At 37.3% G+C, this 19,606-nt stretch overlaps 1 protein-coding gene across 10 annotated transcripts in view; it reads left to right on the top strand.

The window, feature by feature from the left end:
* The first annotated feature begins 3,076 nt into the window (after positions 1 to 3,076).
* PDZ-GEF (PDZ domain-containing guanine nucleotide exchange factor) overlaps positions 3,077 to 19,606 on the top strand; it is a 78,825-nt gene continuing 62,295 nt past the window's right edge. For 5 of the 10 annotated variants that reach the window (XR_010517675.1, XR_010517676.1, XM_065222838.1 and 2 more), the window contains exon 1: positions 3,077 to 3,218. The gene's annotated coding sequence lies outside the window, so the exon portion shown is untranslated. Of the gene's footprint in view, positions 3,219 to 3,248; positions 3,549 to 9,235; positions 9,660 to 9,681; positions 9,783 to 9,804; positions 10,156 to 10,217; positions 10,240 to 19,606 lie in introns of those variants that run through there. The other 5 variants (XM_065222819.1, XM_065222804.1, XM_065222809.1 and 2 more) reach the window with 5 other exon arrangements.

Genomic DNA, 19,606 nt, shown 5'->3' with positions numbered 1-19,606 from the left:
ACACTATGTTTGTTTTGATTCGCTATGAAAGTTTGACAGATAACATCAGGGGTGTGTGGATTCATGCAGAACATGCAGGGGTGAGTGAAATAGCTTGGGACTGCTTGGGACCGTTGTTCTGGTACTGAGTGAGCTAAAAATAATAATGATTTTCTTCGGGACCCAGTGGTCTTAGAGTTACCTCTATGGCATTACCATAGAGGTAACTCTAAGACCACTGGGTCCCGAAGAAAATCATTATTATTTTTGGCTCACTCAGTACCAGAACAACGGTCCCAAGCAGTCCCAAGCTATTTCACTCACCCCTGCATGTTCTGCATGAATCCACACACCCCTGATGTTATCTGTCAAACTTTCATAGCGAATCAAAACAAACATAGTGTAGTAATAGAATTTCAACTAGAATAGGGTACGTTATACCTTGTACAGACATACAAAGTTCACTGTTGTACTACCGTTGTACTGCTTTAAGCTAGTACCACAAATTGTACGTTTTGAGGTACTTGATTAAAGGAGTACAACGGTACTAATTTGTATGTCTGTCTGTGGTATTAATCGTTTGCTTGGGACCAATAGGCTACTAAAGTGGTGAGCCAATTTAAAATCGTTAGTTTCGTATTGATTGTTGGCATTACCCTCTGTAAACTATTAACGGAACTAAGTGTATGCGTAATTTCTGATAGATGTCATCATTAAGAACATCAGTGACATCTGAAGGAAAATTAGCGCAGAAGCATGGTAACATTATTAATTCAGCCATGGTTGACAAAATCAGGCTTCCTTTCTGTCAGAACTAACCAGCTAAATTTATCTCGCCAACATTCGAAAATCTCTCTTTCAGTATTTCGAGAAGGTGTTTGTCAAATTCCTTGTCAGTCAGAAATAAGTCTGGTAGAATAGCAGGATTATTTGAAATTTTTCATCTATCAAATTTAAGTGAACATTCTTCAAATGGAACACAGCCTAAGTAAATTAAACCTTAAGGGGAAGTATACCGCTCCGAAAAAAAATTTGAGTTTCGATTTTTCTAAAATTATTGGGAAAAGATATCAAAAATCTAAAAAAAATCACATATTTTCGTATTTTTTTTTAAAGAAAATTCACGTGCAAACATATTTTTGTGTAATTTATCATGGCATAAAGTTGGACTCAAAAAACCACAAAACATCAACTTTTCGGTTTTGCTGAGAGTCCAATATTTTTTCATGATGAGATAGAAAAACCATTTTAACATGTAAATTTTCTCAAGAATCTAAAGAAGAAACTGATTTTCTTGGATTTTTGATAATTTTTTCCAATGTTTTTAGAGATATAAAAACGTGCCGAAAATATTTTATTTGGGGCTGTAATCTTCCCCTTAAACCCAGCTAATGCCTTGTACTCTACACTAAAAAAATATTCAAATCTAAATAGTATAAAAGTTACACTAAATCGCAACTCTCCTGCACGAAACGAAAATCAATTATTTTATTCATGTGTTTCACTTATACATTTTTGCCAAAGCATCAGCCTTATACATTCCATATGACAAACCACATAGGTCCTACAAGAATGCATAAAAGGTATGTGTGACCGCTTATACATTTCATTTGACACATGAGCTTCATTAACTTTTTGCGAGGCGTCTGTTTATTAGTTGACTTATACATTTTATGAATAATCAGCAATAGAAATTTGCCAAAAGGTATAAGGAGATTTCTATCCGTGTGACCGACGCATAGCTTGGTATAAAGACAGAGAATGCACGCCTAGTATAAAACTGGATTAAGGATAGTTCAGTTTAAATATACTTTATACATGCAGTGATTAGTCTTGCTGTATGCTGGTTTTAGATTGCTTTGCGTTTTTGTTTTGATTTTTGGTTTCTTTTGAATTTATCAATTTGTTCACAGGATTAAAACATTGAACCATTTTTATTTTTCTAGCAATAAACATTTACAATGTCATCATTTTACTTTATCGCTTAGTGCTACATGAGGATGTACCAATATTAGCACGGATATAACTTTACTACCGACACCGACCATATTTCTTCGGCCACGCAACAGTTGCAATCCAAAAGCCGAAAGAATCGACGCCGGTAGGGTTTTGTTGTCGTAGTAGAGTTGTTCGCTCTCCGATCCGGATGTTAGCGAATTCATCTACAGTCAACAGAGGGCCCTTACTATGTGCTCTTTCACCATTACCAGCGTATTTCAGTCGCCGCGAATTTCTCCGGTGTCACCTACTTTCCAGCTCAGGTTTCTGTTCCTTATTTTTATTCATGAAAACGACTAACAGCACAAATCGATTTTCGAAGCGATCAATCTGTGAAGCGAAATGTCTTATACTACGGCAGGAAGACATACTTGGCATCTTCATCGCTGGAATTAGAGGGTAGAACGGGTCGAGCAGAAAGGAAATGATTTCATAAAACAAATGTCAGCAGATCGAGCGAAGTGGTGCCTAAGTAAACTTTAACATAAATATCAACTCACCTTAAATTCATCCATCGGAAGCATCGGAAGATATTCTTCCAGCCGTCTTGCGTCAGGTCTCTGGGACTGTTGTCATCTGACCGAGCCCCACTTCAATTTCCTCCGTCGGTTTTCTGTCCTGGATTCTGCTCACTTTTTTTTTTAAATCATGTCAAAGGCTAAATCAGCAGTATACACTGAACGAATACTTCATCGGTATTCAGACTTAGTATAATTTTGACAAAAAAAGAATTAGATTCAATGTATAAATATTGATAAAGCATAAAATGATTAAATTTTAATCTATCTGTGAATAGTAATATTTTTGAGTGTACCCATTTAAATGGATGTTCTAAAATTAACCATCACAAAGCGTCACAAAAGACAAACAGCCTGATGTCAAACTTCGCTTTCTGCGAAGTCAGCCAATCTTCCACACAATCAAAAGCTTTCGTTTCGGTGCCTACACACATAACACGCACACCACTGTGTGCCACTGGTGCAAGCCACAGGGCTCGTTGGTATGGTGGTGGTGTTTCAGAAAAGAGAAGGAGAAAAATGTAATCGCGAAGTAGTGGTGTAGAGGAGTGTAGTGAGTTTGAAAGCATCACGACACAACATCGCCCAATCTCTCTGTACGTCGTCGTTCGGTTCGGTTGGTTTGGTTTAGGTCGCGTCCGAAATTGTTTAAAAAGTGCGGAATTTCCGTTGATTTTGGTTCCAATTTTACGCGTATAATGCTCGCCGAGTGTCCTGGCAAAGGTAGGTAGTTTTTTTGTTCGAGGGGAGTACCGTTTAGGGCAGTAAAAATGAATCACCCAAAAAAGATGTTGGAAAATTGTTGCGCGATCACATATCTAGTGCCAAAGTGAATGGATGGGGCATTGGAAAACTGGATTGTGGTACGTTTGCGGAATCCCATTATTTGTGCAGCAGGCAAGGCAGCAGAGTTGTGTAGGTATGGGAGAGGTTACTCGGTTGCTTGCACACACATTGAGGAGAGCGTGAGTGAGGAGGAACAAACTCGAACGAAGCACATCAAACAGAGCATAAATCAAGCTGGTGGGACAGGGAGGAGAAGAAGAAGAAGCAGTCCATCGTCGCATGCTCTACAACCACAGCGGCAACAGCAGTTACTAATCGGAGAAAGGCAAACTATGTACGGTCCGGCAGTGTTGGTAGATATTGGTCCACGGCAGGATTGTTTTTATATTTTGGTTTTTAAATTTTATTCGATGGAATGAGGGTAAGGATAGAAAAATACATGTCGAGCTTGTGGATCCTAAGTAAAGACCTGACTTAATGTCTTATCAAAAATTGTAATTGCTGACTAATAGAAAATTTTTTAATGTTATAATTATCAAAGTTGAATAATTCATTGTAATCAGTTAAATATGAATGCCAATTTTTACTTGAGAACACCGGCACCACACGGTACATAGTCTCTTGGCGGTGGAACTAGATCCAAGAATGACGAACAAGGTGGATGTATCATTTTGTTCATACATTTTTTACATAATTAAATCTTTGGAACATCACTTTGACAACCAGTTTGTGATAAATCCCCAAAATGAAGGCATAGTTTTTTGTATGATAGTTTGAATTACGGTAAACTCACTACAGTTCGATAATGAAGGAACCAACGAGTTTTAGAACAACTCAAGACCAACAATTGAAATGGCCTTAACTCCATTTTGTAAACAAACCTTGTAAGGCCATTTTCTCGCGAACCGAAGTCCGCAAAGGAAAACCAACATAATGAACAGGTAGGTGAAATTCTCCTCTACCCGATTGTGGTTTAGGTTTGCGTATGAAGGTTTCGGTTCGCGAGAAAATGGCCTTACAAGGTTTGTTTACAAAATGGAGTTAAGGCCATTTCAATTGTTGGTCTTGAACTATCCCATAGGAAATCACCATCACAGTAGCCATGAAGTTCATTGTTACTTTGGTTCTATAACTCGATATCGAGTTATTGGAAATTGATCTGTGGAGAGTTAACTGTATAATAATACTGAGGAATGTATTATTCAGTTTAAAAGGCTCTTAACAAAATCGTTTCTTTTTAACATATTTCCAAGGATTTTGCGAAAAGCTTATCAAATTTTTTTAAACCATTCTTATAATAGCATTTTTCAACTTTAAAATCAATTCTTACTTGTTCAAGTGCTCATAAGCTATTGAAAACATGGTGTTCAGCAAATTTCTGATCGATACCTATTCGACTTCTTACTCAAGTGTTCATACCAGCTATTAAAAACTTGGTGTCTCTGATGAGTATTGTGTAGAATATAATTAGAGGACTGGTAATATTGAGAAGTAAATAGCAACATATTTTCTGAAAATGATTTAGTAGGATTTTTATTTCAAGTTTATGTCTTTGTCTTCCTTTATTTAACGTCGGTCTCTGTTCCGCAATCTAGTGCCAATCACCGACGGACATCGATTGCCATCCATTGACAGCAATCGAATGTGCAGGAAGGCAGCTTCCACACCTGCGTAGGATATCGCACCCATTCAACATACATGGGCCGGGACCAACGGCTTTACTTCCCTTCCGAAGGAAGACGTGACCAGAGATTTTTATGCCTCAGAAAAATCCCACCGACCTCGGCTGGGATTGAACCCAGACCCATCGGGGTGTTAGAAAGCAGTCACGCTTACCACTACACCACCGGTATTTTCCTGAACCGAACCGCCTTAACTGACTAGGCTATTTGAGACCTTTCCCACACCTACTGCTTCTGAAGCTGCAGGAACTCAAAGAATTTAATACATTCAAAACAGCAGAATTTTCTGAAACCCGTTTCAAGGGTACCCTCTTATCTCTGACCCTGAACTAGTCTTGAACGCTCCTTAAGTTTATCTATTCATTTTAGTTCCGGGTGGTTTAGGGGAAATGGCTCTAATGTTGGCCTATGGTTCTAAGATTGGGCCCATCGCTAAAAATCTGCTATTTATCAATTTTATCTAGATGAACGCGTCATTGGGACGGTACTAATGGATATTTTTGGTCGCTATTGAAAATTTAGTCGATTGCTGAATTTATGTATGGGCCAAAATTAGGGGCATTTAGGCCGACATTACATCCATTCCCCCTAGTCACTTTAGTACATGTTAGGTCATTCGTGACTTTTTCGGGATCAGATTTGAATCGTGAGTGTTCTTTTCAGGATTCACTTTTAGAATTTTATGATTCTCTCCGTTATTTCCTAGAATGTTTCTCCATAACAGATTCGAAATTCTGTGCATTCTGTGCAGAACACTTTAGGAGTTTCCTCCAGAATACTCTGAAAATTCACTCTACATTTATCTTCGTATTCTTTATAATTCTCGCGATAATTTGCGTTAATTTTCCTTCATAATTTTTCTTAAAATATTCATCAGAAAACTGTTTTCTTTGGATTTCACCTAAAAAATTCCGGAGAATTCCTTTGAAATTCTTTTCAGAATGGTGTCTTGGATTCATCTCTTGGAATTTTCTTAGAATTCTCATAAGACTTTCCTAAGAAGTGGAAATATTTTTAGAATCTCCTGGAATGCTACTCCAATTTTTATGGAAATAATGTTGAAAATTTCCTCTGGCACCCTGGAAACTATCTTCAAACTAGCCTGAAATTCTGCAATGATTTTTTTTATTTAAATTTTATTAAATGCATTCAAAGTGTTTTTAAGTTACTTCATACGCGAAGTTTGCGATTTTCAGAGTTGGTTGGAAATGCTATCTAACATGAAGCTTTAGTGTGATAATTTATTAGCTAGAGAATGGTCGGGCTAGGCAAAAAAGTGTGCGTTTGACTTGTACTGTCGCTTTAATGGCCCTTCGCTCATTTTCAGCTTCTATTCAATTTTCATACTGCCGTACTCTAACGGAACTATCTACCTACCCTCTTCTAAGACCATTCTCTAGCTAATAAATTATCACACTAAAAAATCTTCATGCTAGATAGCATTTCCAACCAACTATATTAAATGCTTTTGGAATTATTATCTCGCAAAATTGTATGATCGATTGAGTGATTGCATAACTTTTAAGATATATTTAGTCGTATTCATCGTTAGTTCTTTAGTTTTCTTCTTTAGTAATTCACCTTTAGTTCTCCTGACAATTTTATTGAAATGCTTTTCAAAATTACCAAGAACTTCTAGTCGAATTGTGCTCAGAATTCCCCAGAATTGCCACTATTCTCATCAAAACTTATTTGACATTCTTATCGAGATAATTCATAAATATGTCAGAATCCTTCATTTTTATATTAGTTCATGATTAAGGTTTTCTGTTAATCTGAAATATTAAAAATAGTGCCATATTTAAAATTTAAGATTTTGTAAGTCTGAATCTCGAAAAGTTCACAAGAATGTAACCAACTGGTCTAGCCTAGCCTTCAATAAAAATCGTCTACCAATCTGTAGCTTAATAAAATTCCTACTCAACCCAGTAAAGTTCGGCCTAATATCTTTGGAGAAATTTATATGTAACTGGACTTTTAAAAATATGTCAAATATCGGACTTTAAAAATTTATGTAAATTATGAAACATAATTTGACATAAAGCAAATTATCAAAATTTTGTTTTTTTTGTGGTGTGTGTGGTGATTAAAATTTCTTTGCTCGTAACATTGATGTAGTCATATACTCATCACACATTTTCTTTCGATGAAAATTCTGATCCCAATGTCGTGGCTTTTTCACTTCGTTATCTTGATTGTTCAAGCCCTTGGTGTAGGAAAATGGTCTAGGAAAATGTTCATACTCTAGGCATTTCTCAAACACAAGAAATTTGACTAATCTTTGGAGCTCGCTAGCTTTAGTTTTTGTCCAAACATCGAGAATTAAAATCATGTAGGGGCAATAGCTCTAATATTGGCCTGTGGATCTAAGATTGGGCCCATCGCTAAAAATCTGCTATTTATCAATTTTATCTAGATGAACGCCTCATTGGGACGGTACTAATTTTCTCCTACCTTGAATTTTCAAGATACAGCATTAAAACAATGTAAAATTTATCCCTGAATCTTACAATCTTAAAATTGTAAAAATGAACCTTTGTTCGAGAATTTCAACAATTTTCTCTGTGACCCAATTTTTAGTTCTAATCACCACCAATTCATGATCTGAATCTAAAATCATCTAAGTAAATGGTTTGTTCTCATTAAACAGTGTCAGAAAAATTTGTGTAAAATGAGGAAATGGAAAATGCACTTGCTTATTCAATTAATAAAGTTATTATTGTGCTACTAAATAATAATAAATCATATAATATTTTTTGAGATTAAATTTATGGGATCCTTAAACCATTTGTTTTATCTCAAATGAACATGAAAAATGCTCTTAATGGGTAGTAATTGTGAGTCTATTAAATTTCTCGAAGAGGGTCGCATTCAACGATAGACTGGAACAATGTTTTTCGATCAATACATTTCACTATTGGTCACTCTTTTATTGTTTTAAAGTTACTATTTGGTCACTTTTTTTTCGTTATTTTAGTCACTAAAGTTACTATTATTGTTTAACATTCCCACTACCACTCCTGCTATTTGCCTATTATCCTGAATTGGTAGACACTACCGTTGGTTGTTTGTACACTGAAACAAGGACCATAGTTAGGAATACTTTTTTGCAGAAAACACTTATTCTCAATATAACCATGCTTATTACCGTTAAATCTACTATGAATTCAGTATAGTTGACTATGAATGTCAACAAATTTTCTATGATTCTGGCAAAATTACTATGCTTGGTCAAAATGCATAGTATTTTTGATAGAAATAATAGTAAAATTTAATGAAATTATTTTCTGCACAAATCTATTGGTGAGGGAATTTAATTTAAATCAGCAATATAGTATTTTTAACAATTGATTCTGTTTCAGTGTATGTATATGTCTATAGTGAGCATGCATAAGGGCGTATACGCGATGATCGATTCACTTCATCGATTTTCTCTTTTCATTGCTAAAGCTAAGCGTAACCATTTTCTAGAATTTGTTCAATGCAGAGTTGTAACAGGTTGTATTGGCTATCAAATGCAACAGCAAACGCACCGAGAAACGTTCATTATAGCCAGTTATTAACAAAAGAGAAAAACGACGAAGAGAATTGATCATCGCCTTTACGCCCTTATGCATGCTCACTGTCGATGTAATAATTGCAATTAATGCATTCAAATACTGACTATTTTAGTTCTTTCATGTCTGTTCTAGCACCTACGCATTGATACAATTAAATGTATTTAATGTTTGATTTTTCAAACATAAATTTTAGGTAAACTTAAAGGGTGCTAATCTTACCCCGGCTACCCCTATGGTATGACCAGGGATGGAAAATCATTTACATTCATTTCGTGCATTTATTTACATTCATTTGCCTCTAACTTTTTTCATCAACAGAATGCCGTTAAATGATGTATAAAGCTTTTGTAGCTTTTGATATTAACTACAACTTTTGCTAATAACTAAAATATGAATCTTCTATGCATGATGAAATAGAGCTGGCAGAACATGTTATTGTTTTTCAGTGAATGCAATTTACATTCACTGAAAAACAATGGTGGGTTCTAATCGCTCTGATTCATCATGCATAAGAGATACAGATTTGAGTTGTTTACAAAAAATGTAGCTAACATAAAAGCCTACAAAAGCTTCAAACATTATTTTACGGAATTTTGATGGCAAATGAATGTAAATGAATGCACGAAATGAATGTAAATGATTTTCCATCCCTGGGTATGACTGATGGGATAATGTTAAACAATAATTTGAATTTTGAATTCAGATAAACATTTAAGTACATTCACCTAACTTTCAACGTTTGGATTTTAGATTGAGACTACATTATGGGAATATAAATTTCTATTTGGGACGATTAAACATTTCAATGGAACCAATTCCATAGAAACCTCCGGTAAATAGTTTTCCATCACTGCCGCACAGAGCACGACCAACATCGAATGAAGGAGGAGCAGTGAGCAGTAGTTCATCATCGTCGTCGTCGTTTGTCCGCGTCGATCGAGATGTGCGTGTTTGTGTATTCATCATCGTCAGCACCAGCAGTGTTCAGTGCGATTTCACCTAATAGACAGTGTGCAGTGTGTTGTTGAAGCGCACAAAAAAGATCCGTGTGAGCCTACTCAGTGAGCTATTTGCTAAGAACAACTTTCGTCCAGCGGAGGTGACAAGAGGTGTTATGATTGGCAATTAACAGTTAGGTAGATCAATTCAATGTAATTAGAATGAATGAACTGTCAGTGTATTGGAAGTGCCGGATTAGTGTAAATGAGAAGAAGCTTTAAAAGCTGGAATCCAGAAACCCTGTGCGGTGTTTAATTTTTGTAGGTTTTTGAAGGGAAGGGGTGAATAGACAGACAGCAGTCGAAGAGGATTATCATCATCAACGTGGTCGTCGTCGTCGTCTTCGTAGACGTGCTGAATGGACACGGACATGTAGCAATAAAAGTGCGAATGGTTGTGGTGGCGGCCGATGGAAAGGAGAGTTTTTCGACTGCATGAAAATATGAAAAATAATACGTGTGCTTATTTTTTCTTACCGTAAATGAAACCTCCGCGGTGTGGTGCAACAGCAGTTCCTACAACTCCCTTCGAACGACGACGGCGGCGGCGGTGGTGGCAGGGTGGTCTGTTTCGTTTCATATTCAGCTGCTTCTAGTAGCGGAACCGAAGTATGGCATAGTACCTGGGACAAGAGTAAGCAAGCAAGCGAGCACGATTTGTGTATATTTACAAACTTCCGAACAGGGTAAATTACTACTACGACCGATCATCGAACGTGTACGTATCAATCAGTAGGTTTTTAGGAAGGAGGAGGAAAGATTTTCTTTTTCTACATTCAACAACAACCGAGCTCACAAATTCATCGTTTGCCTCTAGCTTCTCAGATCTGGCTCAAAACGTATATAATAACTAAACGAGATAATCTCGAGAAACAGTTACACAAAGCATTAACCTTAGCTTATCGACAGTACCAATCTATATTAGAGACAGACTCAAAAACGCTCAAAACGTTTGATGCTTCTCTTTCGCTTCATAATATTTTCAACTGGTGCTACATATTGGGGGAATAGCTTATTTTTATTGATATTATGGTGCGTAGAAAATTGTTTTCCAAACAATTTTCCTCCAGTGATCGGAGAGAATAGCTCCAACAGCACTGTTTAACTGCAATTTTGTGGATTTTTTACGTGGTCGAGCTGAGAAAGTTCTCAGTTAACAACTGTGGAAGTACTCACAGAAAATTGAGGGCAAGCGTTCCAGATGAATAAGGATTCTTGTGAGAAGATCAAGTATTTAACTGTATATAAAACGTATTCCCTAGTAATGAGGAACTACGACATGCACTAAACAAAGGACACGGAAATATCCCAAAAGATCAATGTATTGGTTGCAGTGATTATGACCTGAACATAAGGAAAATGCTGGCAATGTTCTGAAAAACTGGCATCATCAGAACGGATAAACAATTATAAATATCCTGTCAAGCAATGCTCAAAATGGTTAAATAATATCTTGTAAAATTTTGAGTAGAGCATCTGTAAAATGTTTTAATAAATAAAAAATATGGGACTTACTAGTCTGAACATAGCATTATGGTATATTCAGTTAAGACATCTGTCCAAATTCGTTCCGTCCGTTCGTTGAATAGGTGAATTTAGATGGAGTTTCACACCACAACACTTAACTGGAGGAATTTACACGATTCCTCAGTGTTTTACCTTCAATACGATTCACTTGTTACGTTGCTGCTAAAGCAATTGCTGATATCTGATGTTCTAATCAGCGTCTTGCTCAACGTGTCGTTGTGAGGGATTTCCGTGTCATCGATACTGTCAAACTCCAAGCAGATGTTCAAACTCGTAATTACGAAGACATTCTGGACGCCAGAGATACTGACGCAAAATCAGCGCTACTTACATCCGATTTGCAAAACCTGATGGATCAACAGGTCCCCGAAAAAATGATTGCAATCAAGAACAACCGAACACCCTGGATAACAGTGGAAATCGATTAAACAATCTACATACTGGTAGCAGGAGCAGGTCACTTTCTAGTGGCTAGGTCAGTCACAGTTTACTCCAAAAAGTCACTGAAGTCACTTTTTTACGACCAATGATGAGGATTCGTTGAAAATCATCGTGTAAAATATGACTAAAATAATTGCGAACAGACGGTAAAACTAGAAAGGGTCAAGTATGAGAGAGGAGCAGATTCAAAACAAATTGTTTCCACTGGCTGCAATTACGGCCTCCACACGCTTCCGGAATGCACGGCAGGTTCTAATGTAGTCTGGATCCATTTCTCTCCAGGTACGGTTCAATGTTTATCTGAGGCTTGCTGTACTCGGGTGGCGTTTACAACAGGCCTTGGCCTTCATGACGCACTATATTGAGTAATCCAGCGGATTAAGATCGGGGCTGGGTGGCGGCCACATATCCTTCGCCCAGAACGGAAGACGTTCCTGCAACCACTTCTGAGTGCGGTTCGAGGTGTGACACGGAACCCCATCTTGTTGAAATACAACATTTGGCTTCGGACCGTACTGTTCTTTGATCCACGGAAGAACATACTTACTCCGTGTTGACTTTGTCGCCTTCTGGAATGAAAACCGGGTCCATTTTTTTGCCATCGGAAGCCACCAATCCAAACACCATAACGCTAGCAGGATGCTTGGTCAGATACACGTTCTTGTGCCCGTCGGCCACGTCTTTTACCGGAAGAGAACTAATATACCGGTCGGTTCTGGAATTTGATACGGGATCGACGGTAAACATGCTCTCGTCGGTGAACAAGATTACCGGATTTTTTCGCTTAAGGAAGTTTAAGATTTTCTTGCATCGTTCGACTCGTACCTCCCAGATGCGGTTGGTAATCATGTGAGTTTTTTTTTTCCGTGCCCTCGACTTCGCCCCGCAATCTTCCTTTACGATATTCCGTGCCGTAAAGTCACTGATCCCGTGTTCCTTTGCCATTTTCCTTATTGAACGCACTGGATTCACCCGAATTTTCCTTTTGATAGCAGCGATAACCCTCGGAACCCGAGCTGACCTCGGACGACCAGTGGCCACCTTCGCGGATAGTTGTCCTTTCATTTCTCGGTCTAAACCCCTTTGACGGTCCACCGGGAGACTCCCACGGCGATTGAAATGTCTTTTTGCGACATTTGCGCGTGGAACAAATCTAGATGAACATTTCAAAAGGTCCTATCTGCATTGATCGATTATCTTCATCGACTTTCTCTTCCGTTAATAACTCAACTTCAACAACATTCCCTGCTGTGTTCAACGTTCTAAGCACAAGATAGTAATTTCTGCTATCAAACTGTGTGGCAAAAATAGCACGAAATTCATTTGCGTAGGCGTGGTTATCAAAAGAGAAAGTCGATGAAGAGAATCGATCAAAGCAGATAGGACGATTTGAAATGTTCATCGAGAAATCACGAATACGCCGCCACTTCGTCATGGTGCAACTGTCAAACTAAGTAAATCATTTGATGATGATGATGATGATGATGGTCCCACCTCTTCCCCTACAAAGGTTTGAGCTGGACGATTTATCTTTAAGATAATTGAATATGACATTTTAACCAGGTTGGCAAACAAAATCGAACTGGTTTCAGTTACAGATATAAATTCCCTCTAAAGTTTACAGTTGCTTCACAGCGATATAAATGTGGAAAAGCTCAGGCGTCCACCTCTTAGTTCGCCTTTTTGTCCACCTAAAATATTCATAAATATTACAAGCAATCAAGAGTTAATGAACAATCAACAAAGCATCCTATTACACTAGCAACCCCGCAATCTGATGCTATCATAATTTTCAGCAATGTCAGGAATGCTCACGAACCCCTAACATTTGCCAGAAAACTTACTACTAACTCAAGGTATCTTTCAAATAAGCTTCAAAATTGCATTTTTTTTTTATCAAATGTTAAATTCAGTCCTCTATATCCGTAATACGCGCGCGAGGCTCAAACCTTTGTAGACTACTATTTTTTTTTACTACTACTATTGAATCATATATCAAAAATCCATCATCACCATCGTGGCGAACAAAATAGTTTTTGCAGTGCTACAATAATTATCAAAAAGTCGTTATAACAGCTATCCATACAAAGTAATCCGTTAAAAATAACTTCGTCAAGATACATAATTTGTCAAGTCATAAAAAAAAAATCACTGGATAACCGTTCAAAAGACAGTTTTAACGTGTGAAATGCAATGTCTCTTAAATTCTGCTAATGTTGTTGAACGTTTAATGTGTCTAGGCATCGAATTGAAAACATTTATTCCTTTAAAAAATAATGAATTCTGTGAAGCACAAGTCAAGAAATGTGGTGTTCTTATTTCATCCGCGTTTCTAGTATTATATCTATGATAGTCACTTCCTCTTTCAATTCGATCACACAAATATCGAGGCAGCAAACCGTTAACTACTTTAAAAATGAACACCATAGTCAAATATACAATTCTTTGCTTCACCGACAACCATTGTAAGGCGTCTAAATAGCATCAAAGTTGAGGAAGTGAATCTATTACAGCTCAAAATCAAACGCATTATTTTATTCTGCAAGCGCTGTAATCTCGATATTTGTGTTGCATTGGACAGAAATAAAATGGATGGGCAAAAGTCTAGATGAGGAGAGATGATTGATTTGTATAGCTGTATTTTACTGGCAATAGTTAAATCGTTTTTCAATCGACATAGAATTCCATACTTCTTGGCAATTTTCTTGATGACATTGTCAATGTGAGAGTTGAACTTAAGTTTGTCATCAATAATCACGCCAAGATATTTAATCTCCTGAACGCGATCAATAGTCTCATCATCAATTACAACAGAGACGTTCTCATTTAATCGATTCCGCGAAATTACCATAAATTTAGTTTTACTTGTATTCAATTTTAACTGCTTACACTTCAACCATCTACTTAGATACTGCAAATCTTCATTCAAGTGTGAGACGGCAACTTCTAAATCCTTAGCTGCAATGAATAACACAGTATTATCTGCAAAAAGGTTAATGTTGCAAAACCGTAAAACACGTCGCAAGTCATTAATATACATAATAAATAAAAGGGGCCCTAATACACTTCCCTGGGGCACTCCAAGGTTGTTTCCCACGGGACTGGAAACAGAATCATTAAAAACAGTCCGTTGAGTTCTGTCAGACAAATAGCTTTCAAACCATTTATATGCAGTACTCGTAATTCCAAAGCGCTTGATTGATCTTAACAATAAGGGCCTAGAAATTGTTTCAAAAGCGCGTTTAAGATCCAAAAAAACAGCAACAATCGTATCTTTACACTCCAAGTTATTTTTCCATTTCGCTAATACCAAATTCAACGCGGTTTCACAAGAATGACCTTCCCGATATCCCGATTGTTCTGGTATCAACAAACTATTACTATTTAAATACTCCAACAGTTGGCCTTTAACAACAAGTTCTAAAATTTTCTCTAATGTGTGCAACATGTTGATGGGACGATACTCTTCGGCTTTAATCGTTCCAGCAACTTACAACTTACACAGCCTACTACAGTATGAGCTATAGGTGCATGCAAAGAAAATCAAGGTATTGTATGCACAGGTGAAACGGAAACCTGTTCGGTTCGTTAATCGATTATTCGATTCGATTATTCACTTGATTACTGTAGAATGTCATTTAAAATATAAGGGCCGTTCATAAAAAGCATGAGACAATTTGAAAGGGACTGGGTCTAAATCACAAATTACGTCGACACGGTAACTAAAAAAAGAACACGAGTGCTAACTATAGTCACTATATTCATAGTCTGGCGGATAGAATCTCAGGAACCAATTAAGTTGTCAAATAGCGGAACCAATCGAGCAAATCATGACCAACAACAGAAAAGAGCACAACAGCTATTGCGAACAAAACTTCGGAAACCCTTTTCTCGTGACTCAAGGATCGCCTACGCAAACTGACACCATCTTTGGATTGGGGAACGTTTCCCTTATCCGATAAGACCGGTAATTTGCGTTCGATTGGCGAGGAAAGAATAATCAACGTTTTTTAATTAAATTTGATAGTAGGGTAGAGAACTACTTCGGCCTAATCGCCCATTTTGGGTCTATCGAAGCAGAAAACTTCAAATAAATCCATGATTTCAGAATTAACAAGTCAATTATGCGTTTGGTACGTTAATAATAGTTAATAAACTACCGAACGAAGTCAATGAGAACGCGTGATATGAAAAAAAAAACAAAAGAAGCGCTCCGACCGAATCAAATTTCATCCGATATCCGATGAATACATTGGCGTTTCAATGCGTTAGGCCGAGTTTAGCGTCAAGAAGCAATGTTAGACTTTAGACAATATCTCAACGATTGGTTTCTCTTTATCAAATGTTACGGTACGTACGGAAATGTAAATACATTTGGAAGCCATCAGTAATAATATCATTCCGTTTGGGGCTTAACTGCGCTACATTAAGAAAGACTAAGTGCGGGTTGTGCTTAACAGGCCGGAAATGGGGTAGTTAACCCTACCTTTTTAATTGTTGGTCTAAAATGTATTGAATTGGTTCCGCTTTTTGATCGATCCAAATTCTATCCGCCAGACTATGAATATAGCGACTTTAGTGCTGACCGGTTGGTAAAACTGTCCAATTGGTTTTGACAGAATCATTAATACTGTTTTTTTTTTAAATTCCTTGATCTAGACATTTACAGGGTGGTCACTCAATTGGAAAATAACCAGAAATTTGATTGCAATCTCAAAATATGTTTGTATACATTTAGACATATCAAACGTTCAACAACACTTACAGAATTTAAGAGACGCTGCATTTCACACGTTAAAACTATATGTTGAACAGTTATCCAGTGATTTTGCTTTTATGAATTGACAAATTATGTCCCTTGACGAAGTTTGTAACGGATTATGTTCTATGGATAGCTGTCATAACAACTTTTTAATAGTGATTGTAGCACTGCAAAAACTATTTTGTTCGCCAGGCGACGCTAATGTGACATTCAATTTTCATTGTTTGCCCTAACTTAACATATGAACTAGATAGAAGGGATCCGTCTTCGGTAAAGTTTTTCAGATGAACATGAAACCATAAGGTCTTATGGTAAAAAGTTTAGTTCAGAATTCACTCACTAGGCAGCGCTAGTGTGACATCCATTTTTAATTGTTTGTCCTAACTTTATATATGGACTAGATCAAAGGTTTCCGTCTTTGAATGTCACACTAGCACTAAACTGTTAACCTTAGGATAGGTCTTGTCCATCTGAACAACTTCACCTAAGAAGGAAACCAGTCCATAACAATGTAACTTTGGTAATTCCGAGCTGAACTCCTAACCATAAAATAGGTCTTCTTCATCTGAACAATTTTGCCGAAAACGGGAACCTTCTATCTTGTCCATATGTTAAGCTAGGGCAAACAGTTCAAAATGAATTCGCCCTAGCGTTGCCTGGTGAGTGAACTCTTTTCCTTAAGATAGGTCTTGTCCATCTGAACAACTTTGCTCAATATGGGAATCATCCATATAAGCAGGATCTTTAGATAGCGTTGTGTAATGTGATTTAAGACAGCGTAACTTGATCATTTTTGTTTTAGCGTCATCTATTAAGTAAATTCTGTCATACACTATCCATAGTTTTGAAGACCTTCTATTCCTGAAGGAAGCAACATCCTATATGGTTGGGTTCTCGTGATACAAACATCTCTAACGTCAAAATATGCCACCTCATGGGTATGTTTTTACAACGACCCCTCCCTATGAGAGATTCGTCCCTCTAAAAAGCTGAAAGTCCTCTAAATTTACTTTGCAAATCGTTGAAATTTCTGAAATCCATTTAAATTTCGTTAAGATACGATAATATGAATTTAGAGTCAAATTTACCCCAGAGTACAGACAATGTAAGCACAGACAAACAGACATAACACATTGAATATTTCTCACTGTAAAACATCGTCGCTAAAACATTACCACCATCTGTTGAGTACACTGTGATAGGCACTACGCTGAACAGATGGCGGTAGTGTGAAAACTATACGTGCCACAGGTGGCGGTACTACAAACTACGATACTTTTAAGTTGTTCGTTAAATGCTTGTTCGATTAACAAATTGCGAGTGTTATATCAGTTTGTCTGTGATATAAGTATTCCAATAAAAAATATTTTTTCAAGTTTTTGATCAAATTTTGTCTAGTATTACAGAGCATCGGTCGACGTACCTAGTCACGAACGGATTTGTAAAATCCATAGTCAAAAAAAGGTACAGCCTTTTAAAGTGGCGTGGGTCAAATTGACCCCAAAGTACAGACAACTGGTCGAAGTCACATAATTTTAAAAGCTCCCATTCCTGAATTTCGATTTTCTATGCCAGGCGCCTAAGAAAATTTTCAATGAATTACCTACAGTGCTGTTCGGTATAATAAAAGCACATGCCGATTTTCACGAGTGGGGGGGGGGGGGGGGGGGTGGTCGTCACATATAAATCTCAATTCTAGATGCTCGAAAAATCTCACACTACCGAATCAATCTACGAAAAATCTTCTTTCATTGCTCGCATCTACTTGCATCGTGCATCATATTTGTGGAGGAAATCTTTAGAATCGTCATCAGTCTTCTTTCTATCCACTCAGCGTGTGCGCAGTTAACCACAGCAAAACAAAATCTTTCCTGCATCGTAGATAGAGTCACCCCCCTCGGATTTTCCATACAAAATTGACAACTTTGACATGTTGTAAATTTGTTCTCTTAAGATCAAATGAAATGAAACGTTCGCCACAGAACTACAAATATGTTCAATTTTACGATTACAATTTGTTTACTCCATGGATTCAATCTATGTTCACAGACTCTCTTTAAAATACTAGTGCAATTTCAGCTCGCAACCATATTCTTTCAGATTTTGCGCAACTTTTAGGAGCCTCATACAAATTGGAAGAGCCATAAAGAGTGAATATTTGTACCCACCCTTATACCCAGCACTCCAAATAGGTTGACGGTCTTACCCCACGGTCTTACCATAACATAACATATTTTTTCTAAATCATAATCAACAACATATTATTGATCAAAATTATCTTTAATCGCACAAGGATGGTGATAAAAGGTTGAGATGGAAATATCTAATCCTTTCAAAACCTTGAAATCGGCAAAAATAACATCCAGCAGCACACGGTAGACGCTTGGGTATGTTTTGATGATTTTTTAAAGCATTTGACAGTTCATTGTGGGTCCAATGTTCCTCGAAATGTTCAAAATAACGAATATAAAAAATGACCTTTGTTTATTTAGTCACACTAAAACTGATTTCTAGTACAAGAGATGGAGTGCCGGACTTATACACAGTGACCTACTTACTTTACTTACTTACTTACTTTTACTCGATCCCTGGCTACTTGTCGCCAATTCCTCGAGCGTCCCATACTTCCTAGATCTTGCTCCGCTTGGTCCAACCACCTAGCACGATGCGTTCCTCTGCGTCTTGTTCCAGTCGGATTAGAGGTAAACACCATTTTTGCGGGATTATTATCTGCCATTCTTACAACGTGTCCCGCCCAGTGTTGTTCCACTCATGATAAATATAATATAAATTTGCTCTCAAAATAGATCCGCACTCACTAGTGATATGCAATGGTAACTCACTCAAAACATCAATCGTTACAATCTCAAATGATAGAAAAGCTCGCTTGAGTCATAATAAAAACTCACGTGAGATTTTCTGTCACTCAACTTAAAACACTCACGCCCGCACGGCCTTTGAATCAACCGTGAGTGAAAGAAGGCTATGCTTTCTGTCATTAAAATATTTTCAGTTTTCTCAAATGTCTTTATCTGCTGGTGTGCTATAGGTGGTAAAAAATAAACTAAAAGGGTTGGACTCACAACTATTGTTTGATTGATTTAAATAGGAATCCTTAAAAGTACTAGGACCTTAGGGTTGATGCATATATTATGTGACGCTCTTATGTGACAAGCAATGCATTATAGGAAAAACGTCACGATGGGGGGGGGGGGGTAAATTTCTCCTCGATTTAGCGTGATATCATTAATGCATGGGCCCTTATTACGGCTGTCACTTCACGGTGAAAACGAAGTGAAGTGACCAGTTGTCACTCACGGTGAAGAAGTGATTGGCGTGTAAATCAAATGAGAAT

The sequence above is a fragment of the Ochlerotatus camptorhynchus genome, unplaced genomic scaffold (genome assembly GCF_037179485.1).
Source record: "Ochlerotatus camptorhynchus isolate MF236.1 unplaced genomic scaffold, CSIRO-AGI_Acam_v1.1 ptg000015l, whole genome shotgun sequence".
NCBI lineage: Eukaryota > Metazoa > Arthropoda > Insecta > Diptera > Culicidae > Ochlerotatus > Ochlerotatus camptorhynchus.
This window is presented reverse-complemented; position numbering and strand designations above follow the sequence as displayed.